This window comes from Mustela putorius, unplaced genomic scaffold (genome assembly GCF_011764305.1).
Source record: "Mustela putorius furo isolate JIRA1106 unplaced genomic scaffold, ASM1176430v1.1 tig00000129_pilon_pilon_pilon, whole genome shotgun sequence".
Taxonomy (NCBI): domain Eukaryota; kingdom Metazoa; phylum Chordata; class Mammalia; order Carnivora; family Mustelidae; genus Mustela; species Mustela putorius.
Window position 1 is genome coordinate 39,225,567 of NW_025421290.1, and position 14,444 is coordinate 39,240,010.

Sequence of the window (14,444 nt, forward strand, 5' to 3'; positions counted from 1 at the left end):
GGAGTTCAAGCCTTCCAGTGGCTTATAGTCAGGCGTATAAGGTACTGACCTGAGCATTGATCTGTGAGAGTGCACAGCTTCACTGACACCAATATACAAACAGTTTACAATAAAAAACACCAAACAGGGCACCTGGGTGGCTCAGTTGGTTGGCAGCTGCCTTTGGCTCAGGTCATGGTCCTGGAGTCCTAGGATCGAGTGCCGCATCAGGCTTCCTGCTTAGCAGGGAGTCTGCTTCATCCTCTGACCCTCTCCTGTCTCATCCTGTTTCGCTCTCTCTCAAATAAATAAATAAAATCTTTAAAAAAACAAAAAAACAAAAAAACACCAAGCAGTGATGGATAAAGGGGAGATGGCATAAGTGCTGCAGGAATTTGGGGACATGAAAGGCTCTTATAGAGAAAGCTTACAGAAGGTGGGCTGAGAGGAAGAGGGAAGGCTTTCTGGAAAGGTAGAATCATGTGAGCAAAATTCAGTGTGTGTTTGAGAGAAGGAGATGTTTAACTAGAGCAGTAGTTCCCAAAGTGTGGTCCATGGACCAGTAGCATCAACATCACCTGGGACCTTGTTACAAATTGGAAATGGAGGTTCTCGGGCTCCACTGGAGACCTGCTAAATCAGGATGCTGGCAGTGAGGCCCACCAGCCTATGTATTAATAAGTCCTCCAGGTGGTTCTGCTACATCCTAAAGTTTGAGAATTGCTAGACCAGAGCAGAGGGTTCTTATTTGACAGTTGTGGGCAAAAAAGCTTTGTTTAAGGTAGCCTGGGAATTCACAGTGAAGAACTTCAAATGTTGGACAGGGAGTGTGTCTTTTGTTCTACAAAGCAGAGACACCAACTTGAAACTTGAAGGCTGGATTTGACTCATAGATGTGTTTTGCCAGTGTACACAGTGGCTTTTGTGGTTTTTTTAAGTGGAATTAGTTGTCACTATTTAAAAACCCGATTCCACACAGGAATCTGTGCTTTCAGTTTGTTTTGAAAAAAAATCAGAAGACTGGCAGTACTGGGGCTGTAGTTTATCACAGCAGCAGTCTGTGGCAGCAGCAAGCAACTCTCCGTTTAGATGGGTTATGTACTCTCTAGCTTGCCGTAGTCCCCACCACTTCCTGTTGCTTTACACCTTTACTCACTTCTATTTCCTGCTTGGCCCCAGTAAGTGGTTAGGTATTTGAGTTTGTACCTTCTGTTACGAACACTGGGAAAACTGATGAAAGTTTTATTTTATTTTGTTTTTAAAGATAGATTTATTTGTTTTAGAGAGAGGGAGCAAACAAGTAGGGGGGAGAGGCAGAGGAGAGGGAGAGAATCTCAAGCAGACTCCCCACTGAATACAAAGCTGGACATGGGGTTCCATCTCACAACCCTGAGATCATGATCTGAACTGAAATCAAAAGACAGATGCTCAATGAACTGAGCCACCCAGGTGTCCCAAATTGATGAAAGTTTTAAAGAGAGTGATGTGATTTATGCATTCATTAATTCATTCAACAGACATGAGTTAAACATATATGGCGGGTTGTATAGTGTTCAAAGATAAATGAATTTGTGACATGCTTTGGGTTAAAATATAGTGGGAGAACGATGAAACAGTTGTGTATGGATTTGAGAATAGAGATATTGGTAATTGGAAGACCAGTTAAGAAGCTGTAACAGTCCAAGTCTGAAGCAATAAAGGTCAGGATTTAGGTGCTAACAGGTTACTGGGGGGGTGGGTGGGAAAAGAATGAGATGGGAAAGATACTGTGAAGGAAGAATCACCAGTTCTTGATAACAGGTGAGAATACAGAAGGTATGAGAGTGGAGAATTCAAAGATGATAAGGATTTGGAGTTATGAATTAGGGACTCTGTGATGCCACTTACAGAAACAGGAAATAAAAAAGAATCCATTTAGCCTCTGTGTGTGTGTGTGTGTGTGTGTGTGTGTGTGTTGGGGGGCATGGGTGCCAAGGAAAAGGGGGCATTTGGAGATGCTAGTTTGAAGTGTCTTGAGTTCAATGATTGACATACAATATTAAGTGTTTTAAAGGAAAACTTAGTAGAAATGTCAAGATTGCGTGCTTAGAGGTAGATATCACTCATTCCATCCTTGAATTCCAAAGGTATACTGGGAGAAGTGTGTTTTGTAATGAACAAAATATTTTGAAAATGTTTGCTTTGGGGGCTAGATAGTTAGAATTTATAACCTTGTTTGAATCCTCTCTTGGATGTGTAATTTTCAGATTTATGTTGCATAGGTAAGTTTAACATTCTGGGAGAATAGAAGATACTGTGTAAGTTCAAATGTTTGAAGATATTTTCTGAGTATCAGTACTACCTTCAGATTTTAAATCATAATTGGCTGCGTACCTGTTAGATATCCAAAGGATGGAGTGTTGGCATAACCATTGTTTCATTGAAATCATAGCCAAAGTTTTTCCTCTTATGATCTTACATTTGTTTCCATCTGCCCTTCCTTCCTTCCTTCCTTTTCTTTCTTTCGTAAGCGCCATGCCTAATGTAGGGTTTGAACTCAACCGCGAGATCCAGAGTTGCATTTTCAACCGACTAAGCCAGCCAGGTGGCCCCATCTGCCTTTTTTTTTTTAAGATTTATTTATTTAATTGAGAGAGAGAGATAAAAAGAGCACCTGTGTGCAAGGGGGCTGTACAGAGGGTGAGGGAGAAAGAGAATCTCAAGCAGACTCCCTGCTGAGCACAGAGTCTGATGTGGGGCTCAGTCTCACAATCCTGAGATCATGACTCCTGAAATCAAGAGTCCAGTGCTCAACCAACTGAGCCACCTAGGCTCCCCCCGAATCTGCTTTTTTATTTTATTTTATTTATTTTTTATTTTTTAAAAATAATTTATTTATTTATTTGACAGACAGAGATCACAAGTAGGCAGAGAGGCAGGCAGAGAGAGAGGAAGGGAAGCAGGTTTCCCGCTGAGATGCAGGGCTCGATCCCAGGATGCTGGGATCATGACCCGAGCCAAAGGCAGAGGCTTTAACCCACTGAGCCACCCAGGAACCCCTGCATCTGCTTTTTTAAAAAAATGTTTTTACTAAGGTAAAATATATAACATAAAAACTGCTGTTTTAACCATTTTAAGTGTGTAGTTCAGTAGTATTAATTATATTAGTAGTGTTTTATAACCATCACTACTATTTCCAAAACTCTGTCAACACCCCTAACAGAAATTCAGTCTGTTAAGCAATGACTCCCATTCTCCCCACCCCCAATCCCTGGTAACCTCTAATCTACTTTCTGTCTCTATGAATTTACCTGTTCTAGATATTTCATATAAATGAAATCATATATATCTTTTTGTATCTGGCTTCTTTCACTTAGCATAATGTTTTCAAGTTTCATCAATATTGTACCATGTGTTAGAACTTCATTCCTTTTTTTTTTTAAGTTTGTTTGACGTAAATAATCTCCACACCCAATGTGGGGCTCGAACTCATGACCCTGAGATCAAGAGTCATATGCTCTTCTGGCTGAGTCAGCCAGGCACAGCAGAACTTCATTCTTTTTTTATAGCTAAATAATATTTATTGAATATATGTATCATATTTTGTTTACATGTCTATTGATGGACCCTTAAGTTGTTTCCACCTCTGGTTGTTGTGAATAATGCTGTAAAGGACATCGGTGCAGAAATATTTGAGTCCTTATCTTCAGTTTTTCTGGGTATGTACCTAGGACTAGGATTGGCTTGGTGCCTTTTAACCATGTACTCATACATGTAATAGTAAATGGCCCCTCTTGATCACACTGTGGAACATGCAACTTGTTATATGAGTTCTTCACAGCAAAAAAAAAAAAAAAAGACCCCATTAAGTGCATAAACTAGATTTTATCCGCTTCACTTATGGATTAGCTCCTTAGTCAGTACACCCCATACATTGACACACACACATTTATACAAAAATATACACTAGCTTTTAGAGGACGTGTGACTTGCCGCCTTTTGCTGTTACTGATTTTATAAACAAGTCATTTTATAAGAGTGGCTGTGGTCGTAGTTTGAATGAGAAGAAAGTATGAAAGAGGCCAAGAGTCTATGGCCATACCATCCTGAACATGCCCGATCTCGTCTGATCTCGGAAGCTAAGCAGGGTCGGGCCTGGTTAGTACTTGGATGGGAAAGAGGCCAAGAGTACTAGACTGTCAGTCAGGAGATGAGTGTGGTGATCTGGTTTCCAGAGACTGAACAGATTAGAAATGAATGTGGAAAGAGAATACTACCTCAAAAATAAGCATACTGACAAGAGAGAACTTTGCTCTTATAATTATCCATGTCCATCTTCTGTAGGTTGAAAAAATGGCACATTAGTTGAAGGAAACAAAGGGGAATGCACAGAAGAAAAAGAAAATAATTGGTAAGTAGCCAATATAAACTAATACCCCACTTTTCTAGAGGTCACATTTCTTCACATTCTGCTCTCTTATTCCTGAGAGCTCATAGTCGATGGAAAGGGATCTCTGAGCCACTAAAAGACCTGTCACAAGGTCTACACCCCTTATTCTTTTGGACAGGTTCTCATTTGCATAAGTTGACATAAAAGTCTAATAATTACGGCTCTCTGATTTACATCCCATAGATTTTAAAGATTTAAAAAAATTACGTGATGGCAGCTTGTTGAAGAAATCACGTGTATGACAACGCTCATCAGTGATAACATAGCATGATATCAGGGAAAACTAGCTCAGGAAGCGTGGCAATCTGGGACCATTTGGTGGCAGACAGGCAAGTAGTCCTATAGAACTGTGGCCCCTAAAGGCATCCCAGGTTTGTAGAAAAATATAACTGATGATCATAATCATGACCCTGAATCACAAGTCACTTTAGAAGTATTTGTAGCCAACATTGTTAAAATAAAAGTGTTATTTTAAGGGGAAGCATTTTAGACACATTTGAAGAAATGTACTTATGTGGTAGTTCTATTCCTGGCTTTAAATATCAGGTATCATCATAATATTTCAGTCTTTCTCTTTTGTCATTTTGATTTAACATATTTGAAGCAGTAGACGTTTTTCAGTTGGTAACAAGAAAGGGAAAATGAGGGCGCCTGGGTGGCTCAGTGGGTTAAGCCGCTGCCTTTGGCTCAGGTCATGATCCCAGGGTCCTGGGATCGAGTCCCGCATCGGGCTCTCTGCTCAGCAGGGAGCCTGCTTCCCTCTCTCTCTCTCTGCCTGCCTCTCTGTCTACTTGTAATCTCTGTCTGTCAAATAAACAAATAAAATCTTAAAAAAAAAAAAAAAAAGAAAGGGAAAATGAGTTTTCACTTCTCTTCCCACAAATTCCAGTGTAAACAGTGACAAAGGGCGCGGATCCTTGTAATTACTCTACTGCACATGAATGACTCCCACAATAGATATGGGTTTGATGGTAGAAATAGTTTGTCACTTTAGGTTTTTATTATATTTGCTCACTGGGGCTATGTTAACCCTCTCCTGACTGGTAGTTTCTTCCTGTGTAAAGGGTATGAAAATGAATTTCTTACCCAATGAATGGGTAAGAAAAGGCCTGGTGACTTGTGAAGAGAGAGACACAGCAAGAGCAACAGCTTTCTTTCCCCAGGCAGTGATTATTGTAGCTAAGTCAAGGCCGGAACAATGAAGAATGAAGTCAGGCACTGCCTGATCTCATTTTGGTATAACACCCAAATAGTTTCATTGTATAGAATCTGCCTTTTCAACACTTGTCTAATGTTTTGATTTAAATGGAATGAAGTACAGAAAGAAGTGATCTGTTTATAGGAAAGGATTTTATATTTGTTGGTAACTACCAATGTACCAACTCTGATTCCTTTATTGGGAGTATTTGGTCTTCGGGTTGGAGAGACCTTAAAAAAGATCTCATTCATCCAGCCTTCTGATCTGTGAATCTGCCTGGGACAATGTCATCAGACTTGAGCTGGGCCCTTGGGGTGAGAATCCTCTCCTCACCACCAGCACAACTCCTGCTGTTGGAAAGTTCTCCCTGTTCCATCTCTTCCCCTGTAGTTTCCATGCTTACAAGTCTTATTACAGCTCTTTGGCAGCATTCTAAAACAAGCTGATTACTTAATAACCCCTTTTCATTTTGTTGATGCTCAGAAAATGCTTGTTATAAAGGTTTTCAGTGGTTTTCGTATCTGTGCCAGTTGTCAGTCTTATCCCTTTCTACCAGATACCTCTTCAGTACCTAAGTATTAATGCTACCATTGTCTGATTGGAAATGTTCTTTCTATATATAGCATGAATAAAGTTGTTATTCTGTTAATATAATTATTTTCACTCTATACTTTCCTTGATTGAGCATTTCATTTCACTGTTAGGTTTATTATTCAGTTATTAATGGATGGTTAAAATCTTAACAAATATAGTGGGTCCTGGGCGCCTGGGTGGCTCAGTGAGTTAAAGCCTCTGCCTTCGGCTCAGGTCATGATCTCAGGGTCCTGGGATCAAGGCCCGTATCGGGCTCCCTGCTCAGCAGGGAACCTGCTTCCTCCTCTCTCTCTGCTGGCCTCTCTGCCTACTTGTGATCTCTCTCTCTCTGTCAAATAAATAAATAAATAAAATTTAAAAATATATATATATAGTGGGTCGTTTATTTTCTCCCTTCTCTTTCCTAAATATATCTGACTTTTTTGAAGTATTTAGATTCCTTTCATCCTTAGGAACAAGCAGGATATTTTATGAGTTGTAGTTTTTCTGACTTGAATGCTTTTCCTTAAGTAAAATATTGGTGACTCAGTTGGTTAAACATCTGACTCTTGGTTTTGGCTCAGGCTGTGATCTCCAGGTCATGAGATCGAGCCCCACATCAGGCTCAGAGTGGATGGAGTCTGCTTAAGATTCTGTTCCTCGGGCGCCTGGGTGGCTCAGTGGGTTGTGCCGCTGCCTTCGGCTCAGGTCATGATCTCAGAGTCCTGGGATCGAGTCCCGCATCGGGCTCTCTGCTCAGCAGGGAGCCTGCTTCCTCCTCTCTCTCTCTCTCTGCCTGCCTCTCTGCCTACTTGTGGTCTCTCTCTGTCAAATAAATAAATAAAATCTTTAAAAAAAAAATTAAAAAAAAAAAGATTCTGTTCCTCTGCCCGCCTCCCACGCTTGTGTTCACTCACTCTCTTTCTCAAATAAAATCTTTGCAAAAAAATGAAAAGCATCAAGTGGTAGGATATGATATTTTCAGAGAAATTGAGTCTATTCTGTTTTTAATTTTTTAGAGTTAATATCATTGGAATAACATGTAGTTCCTAAAATAAGAAGAGTATAAGCTCCGTTAATAGAAATACTTATAAACTGAAAAAAAAAGGGATGAACACAAAATATTATGCAAATACTGGTTATAACTTGCAATAGCCTCTCAGATGGCTCCCACTGATCCTTGCCTCCTAGTATTCATGCCTGTCCTCTCACACATTTCGTCAGGGTTGGTCTGTAGGACCAATGGAATATGGGGGAAGTAATAATGTATGACTTATAAGGGCTAAATCATAAAAAAACATTGCTGCTTCTGCCTTGCTCTCTCTTGGATTTCCGACTCTGGAGGAGCCGGCCACCCTGTTGTAAAGATATTCAAGGTTCTTTGGAGAGTCCACATGGAAGCAGCTGAGGATTCCTTCCAACAAGCAGCATCAGCTCTCTGCCACTGAGTGAACCATTTTGGAGGTGGGCTTTCAGCGTCAGTCAAGCCTTCAGTTGAGTGTAGCCCCAGCCTGCATCTTGACTCTAGTATCCTGAGAAACCCTGAGACAGAACTACCCAATTAAGTCACTCCCAAATTCCTGAACTACAGAAACTGTGAGATAATTAATGTATATTATTGTTTTAAGCAACTAAGTATTGAGATTATTTGTTGTGCTACAGTAGGTAAACAATGTACAGCATCCCAAATACTTACTGGTTTGATAAATAGCAGAGAACTTAGACAATGTAAATGATATTTAGTGCCCTTTAGATTTGGGGGGGGGTAAGTTACTTCAGTTTATTACAATTTTAACAGTGTATTTGATTAAAGAAATTCAATATAGCTATAAAACCAATAGATTCAGAAATATAAAATTATTGTTTCTCCTAAAACAGTATTACTAGATTAGGCATTTATTAATTCTCTTAAAATTTATTTATATAAGTATATATTCTTTTCCCCCTTTTCTAAAAATTTTATTTATTTGAGAGAGAGAGTACAAGGATGAGGGAGGAACAGAGGAAGAGGGAGAAGCAGACTTCCTGCTGAGCAGGGATCTCGAGGCAGGGCTTGATTCCAGGACCCCGAGATCATGACTTGAGCCAAAGACAGATGCTCAACCAGGTGCCCCATTTTTTCCTTTTCCTTCTTATATCACTTTGCAATTTATTCCTATTGTCAGTTTCCTTTGAGTAAGTGAGTTGCTCGGGCTACATCAGTAAACAAAGATTCCTACTCTCTAGGAGCTTATATTCTATCAGAGGAACACAGATAATAGACAATACATAAACTAACATGTTAGAGTGTGATGAGGTGCGATAGAAAGCAGAAAAAGATCGGAGTAAGGGATATTGAGAGAGCGGGCAGCGGTAAGGGACACATGAGGGAGGGAGGTTAGTATTAAAGCTAGGTCTCAATAAGAAAGTAGCCTTTGAACAATGATTTGGAGGAGTTGCAGGAATTCATCAAGTGGATGTAGGTTTCAGACAGCAGGGACAGCTAGGGCAAGACCCTAGGCAGGGGCAAGTTTGACTTGCATGCAGATGTCAATATTGGGGGAGTGAATAAGGTGATCGGGGGGCAGGGGAGGCAGAGTAAATGGATCCATGAAAGCTGTTGTTAGAATATTGCTCCTTTGGGGGAAATGGGAAGACGTTGTTGGATTTTGTGAGGAGAGACGTGCTGTAACATATTTTAAAAGGATGGCTTTGGTTGCTTATTAAAAATAGACTCCAGGGGACTGAGAGTAAAAGCAGAGAAGTGCTAAGACAGTATTAGAGTAAATCACATGAGAGATGATGGTGGCTTGGGCCAAGGTGGTAGCAATGAGTGATCAGAAATGGTCAGATTCTGGGAATGTAATGAAGGTAGAATCAGCAGAACAGAGAGCAAAAGGTTTTGGTCATGTATAGGCAGGAGATCAAACTGCTGTAAGACTTCTGCATTTCAATGCCGGTCTCACTTCTCAGCTTCATCTCTGATGATTCTTCTCTGCTCTACCTTCTCCTCCCATCCCCATATCCATTTTTCTCTGGAGTTGTTCTAGATAACCCTTCCCTGGCTGATCTACTGGTTAAAACTGTGGACTCTGGAATTACACTGTTTGGGTTTGATTTCTGACTAATTTTGCTTGCTACTATGTGGTCTTACCTAGCTTCTTATGCCTCAGTTTTCTCATTTTAGAATGGGGATGTTAATAAACAGAACCTACCTCACAGAGTGGTTTTGTAAGATTAAATGAGATAACATATATATAATACTTAACAGTGCCTGGCAAGCATTAATGTCACAGCCGCTATTACTATTAGCTCAGTCTGTGTTCCTTTGACCACAGTCTTTCCTCTGCATTAAATGCTAACCCTCTCTTCTATACTTTTCCACTACAGTCTACTTTTTGTTTTTGTTTTGTTTCTGAAATCTTTATGACAGAAATTTTTGAGGAAATCAAAAAATGAAATCAAACCATCCATAGTATACTTACCTCTTTTCAACTTTTTGTAGTCCCTCTGGTCTTTATCCACATGTCTGTATTATTTACGTAGTTCTGGTCATTGTGCATTATCAGTTCAAATGTCATCTCATGACGCCTTTCCTAGTCCTGTAGGTAGAGTTAGTCCTTTAAGACTTGGGGTTCCTTTAGTGTTTTTATGATTAACTTAAGAAGGTGTAGTTATTTGTGTCTATGCCATCTCTGCCAGACTGAGCATCTTGAATCAAAACGTCCATTTATTCACATTTAATTCTCCAGCACCTCGCACTTAGTGGGCAGTAGGGAACATTTGTAGAATTAGACACTGGAATGGAGCCTACTAAGTCTCCCCGCTTCAGTCTTTCTTACATCTAACAGCCAGATTCTTGTTTGTGACACTCCCTTACTCACAGTCTTCAGTGGCTTCCCATTCCCTACAGAGTTTCGTCTAAACTCAAGTATTTGGTGTGCTGTACTGTCTGACCTGACTTTGCCTTTCCAACTTTATTTCCTGTCACAGATAGTCAGACTGGTATGTTCGCTATTCCCCAGAGGCCTCCATCCCTTTTCTACCTTCATGTCTTAAATCATTGTTTCATGAAAATCACTCCTCTCCTGTCTCAATGCCCCTTCTCAGGACCCTCTTCAAATGCCATTTCTTTCGCAAAGCCTTCTCAGTTATTCCAGATAGACATAATCTCTCCCTGCTTTGAAGTCTCAGAGCGTGGTAACTGAGCTACTTGTCACATTTTAACTTTACAGAGGTAGTTAATGGACACATGGTTGTTGTTTTTTTTTTTTTTCCTGTTTACTGTATTCTCTTAAAGGGCAGGTCTAAGATGATTCATCTTTGCGTGCCATACTTGTAAGTAACACTGGGCAACTGGTAATTTTGGAATGACTAAATGAATGAATATGTGAATAAATAAGATTCAAATGGGGAGCTGGGTATGTGATACATAGCCAGAGTAAGACACTGGGGAAGGTGGCACCCCCTTCCCTGATGCTTTTGTCTCCAGATATTATTAACTCAATTGTACCACGTCTATTCATGAGAAATTTACTGATGTCTAACACGTTCCAGGCTTAGTACTGGAGTTTGATTGATATACAATATACAAAAGATAGCAATCATGTACCCTCACCTTAGTCACCATTCAGATAGCAGAGTGCTCTAGGGCTCCTGGTCCCTGGTATTGGGTATGTAGGTCCTAACTTATATTCCCAAATGAGGCATTGCTCACTGTGCTGAATCTGTTTCAGACTTAACTAATTAGACCAGTCTTGGTTTTGCTCTGCTTGACTAACTTATGCTCTGGGTGGTTTAGCTAATCCATTTTTGTAGTTCAGCTTATTGTTTAAAATTTTCATTCTGGTTACATTTTAAACTTGAATTATGTCTAATTTTTAACTATGTTAAAAACCAACTTCTCTGTGGAGCTCAGGAGAATTGGCAGTGGGAGCTTCCCTAAGACTTTCTGGTGGAACTTTCAAGTCATCTGTCCCATTCTATTATTTTAAACTGTTGAGAAATACTGTGTCATCTTATTCAGTTCAGTCAATACTAATATTTGTTTTGGGAGGGAATAGAAAGATTTAATTAACAGGCAGGTGTTACCATGGAACTGTTAAATGAAATTAAGTCCACTCTTTTTTGAAATCTGATTCAGTGCCCTCAGGTCCTTTCTCACACTTGTGCTCTGTTCTGGTCCTCTGTACTCCATCTGTTTAATACTTAAAAGTTTCTCAGGGTTCTCCTTATGTCACTTCACCAGGTTAATTCCTACCTCGGATTTAGGACTCAGCTCAGGCCTCTTATCCCTTAAGGAGCCGCCTCTCCCTCCTACCTCCACCCTTCCCCTTCTGAGACAAGTTACTTTCCTCTTAAGTCCAATCCTGTAATATTCCGCATATTCCCATAAGAGAACTTCCCACAGTATGAACATTATAGCTGTTGCTCTTTTTCTTCTAGTAAGCTGAAGCCCCAAGAGCTGGGCCTGTATCTGATTCCTCTTTTGTATCTAAGCTAGCACAGCATCTGGTGTACATTAGACATTCAGTAAATGCTTGTTAATTAGACAGTTTAATACCCAGCTTTCTAAATCACAAGGATAGAAGCTATCAAGGAATGCAATTAACTTTCCTACTCTTAGGCTAAGGTTGTAAAAACATGAAATAGTAGGGAATTGATAACATTATTATGTAGTTACATATTTTGTAACTATAAATATAATGTTATTTAATAATATAAAAACATTAGTAGATAATCAATGTCCTGTGTAAAAACACAGAATTCAGTTCCTGAGCAACTTTGGCCCTACAAGCAATAATGCCACTAGTTGGCAGTTAACTCTCACAAAAGTAGATGAACCAGACAATCATGAGTACCCAGAAAAAAAAGTGACTAAGGGAGGAGCGAAGGATCAAGAAGGGAATGAGTTAACAAAACGCCACGTAGTTATTTGCAAACTAGCACAAAGGTGAATGTGGTTCATGAAGCTCGCTTGATTGATTCAGAAGGGCTGAAATAGGGGCAGAGAGCAAAAGGCAACCAACAGCGAAAGCAAGAATTCATGGGGAACAGGCAGACATGAGCAGGTGAGCACCCAAAAGGGACCCAGGTTCTGTGGGATTGTCTGTCTGTGGGTGACACGAAGAAGGGACTCCAGAGTGTGAAACTCTAGGGAGGGTGCCTAGGGAGTATTAGTGTTTACTCTAGAGACAAAGATATATTGAAAAGACCTTGGAGGAAATGAGAACAGTGACAAACACTAGCTGGCACCAAGGTCTCAAAAGAATTGATGAGGGGACTTTGTTCGGGTGAAGAGACGAAAGTGAGCAAGAGATGTGGAGAAGACCAGTTTTGAGAGGAGTGAATTTCAGTACACGAATATGTGTGCTCCCCAGTCTGTAGGAAGTAAACTTGACTAGCTGCTTTATTTTGAGTAGCATAGAAAATATATAGTTGACACATTTGGGAGAACAATCCTGCCTCGTGGAGGTTTGAAATCGTGATCTTCCAAAGGGTAGGTAATTAATCTCCTGTTGGAAAGAAGCCAGCTATTGTATACTTGTTAAATGGATAGGATTCAGTGCCTGAGTTATTGGGTCACTGTTTATCTTTTCAGAGTATTTATTCAATACCTACTGTGTGCTAGCACCATTCCAGTGCCAGGAACACATCAGTGTATACAACAGACAAAAATTCCCACCCATAGATAGCTCACTTGAGGATGGCAGGGAGCAGGGAATCTGAAAAAAAACAAAAACACTAAAGTATAAATTATACAGAAGATGGAAAGTGCTATGGAAAAAAATAAACAGGGAAAGAAGGTAGAAGTGCATGTGGCCCGGTGGGTTGCAATTTTAAATAAAGTAGACAGAGAAATTCTCTAGAAGGTGACATTTAGAGCAAAGACGACAAAATGAGCAAACTTTGAGGGCTGGGGTCACATGAAAAAGGATGCCATTCAATTGTAAGCCTTTCTAATACCATTCTTAGTGAATCTTAAAAATGACATTAGAAATGGTGTTAGAAAACAGGGATTGAAAGCAGAAGGTACTGGATATTTTCACCCTTTACTTTCTCTAAAATCTACTGTTTATTTACTCTTGAACACCTGGTATGACTCTGCACTTTTTCACTCCATGAAAACAGATACCTAGCATGCATTTTTTCCCCCCTTGAAATCTCTTTTGGAAGAAAAACAAATGTTTGCTTCATGGAAATCGAAGCTGGAGAGGTTTTTCAGAAACCACAATAATAGAGAAAATATGAGTGAGCCCTGAGAAGCTTGTGTGGAACTAGACACAGGTAGAGGAAGGCTGGTGACTGGAACGCCTTAACTGTTCTTCCCGAGGGAAAAAGGGACCAGAGACTGGGTATGTCTTGACCTCTGGACAAAGCAAGTGTCCATTAATACTCAGAGAATCTGAAAGGGTAGTTTTTGTTTTCAGTTATTTAGATTGATCTACATGACTGGCCTGTTTGCTGTGAAAGAAGAATCAGCCAAAGGGAGTGATTTAAAATGTGAGTATGAATCTGCCCAGGCAGCTCCCCTACTTCAGTGTTGTTTTGCTGGGGTAAAGTTTCCTTTAAGACTCTATAAAAGGTTTTTGGTTTTTGGTTTTTTCCTAGCCAAAACCTTTATTCTTAACTATCAAGTAGAAGTCCAGCCTTGAATTGTGTTCCAACTGATTATTCTAACTCTGCCTTTTACTCCCTCAGAACTACTGTAGTTATTTTAAATAGTTTAAACCCCAAATGCAATTAACTTTCATTTACATTATTTTATATAATATCTCACCTTTGGGAAGAGAAACATTTTGATAAAATGAACCCAAGGACGTTACAAACTTGAGAATGACTGAGAATCCTTGGTCTATATTCCAGATATACTCAGTTATTCTGTTGGAAATCAAGGGACTGTATAGTGGGAACTTTGGAATTAGATCTTGTTTAACCACCTGTTTACATAAGGAGAAGTCCAGAGATGAAAGCTCAAACAGGACACTCAAAACTGTTTTGAGCAAAGTACATAAAGGGCAATTAAGGAAGACTTAAATGTTAGAGGATTGGTGTAGCATTCTTTATGAATACCAGAAGGTAATGAAGCCTAGAGCAAAGACAATATAGCTCATCCAGGAGACATTTTTTTTCATGTAACCCTACTCTAGGTTTTCAGCATCATTTGTATCCAACCTGCCATGATACACAGATCGAAATTAAAGCCAAGCACTAATGCTAAGATTTTTGTCTTTGCTAAGAACATATTAAGAAATAAAGGCAGTAGTAACTTGCCATAAGGGAGGC

At 39.8% G+C, this 14,444-nt stretch overlaps 1 protein-coding gene across 1 annotated transcript in view; it reads left to right on the forward strand.

Moving 5' to 3' along the window:
- The window catches only part of ENTPD5 (ectonucleoside triphosphate diphosphohydrolase 5 (inactive)), a 46,880-nt gene that overhangs the window by 12,418 nt on the left and 20,018 nt on the right, over nucleotides 1-14,444 (forward strand). The window contains exons 3-4 of the mRNA XM_004739288.2: nucleotides 4,303-4,369; nucleotides 13,589-13,661. The gene's annotated coding sequence lies outside the window, so the exon portion shown is untranslated. The remainder of the gene's footprint in view (nucleotides 1-4,302; nucleotides 4,370-13,588; nucleotides 13,662-14,444) is intronic.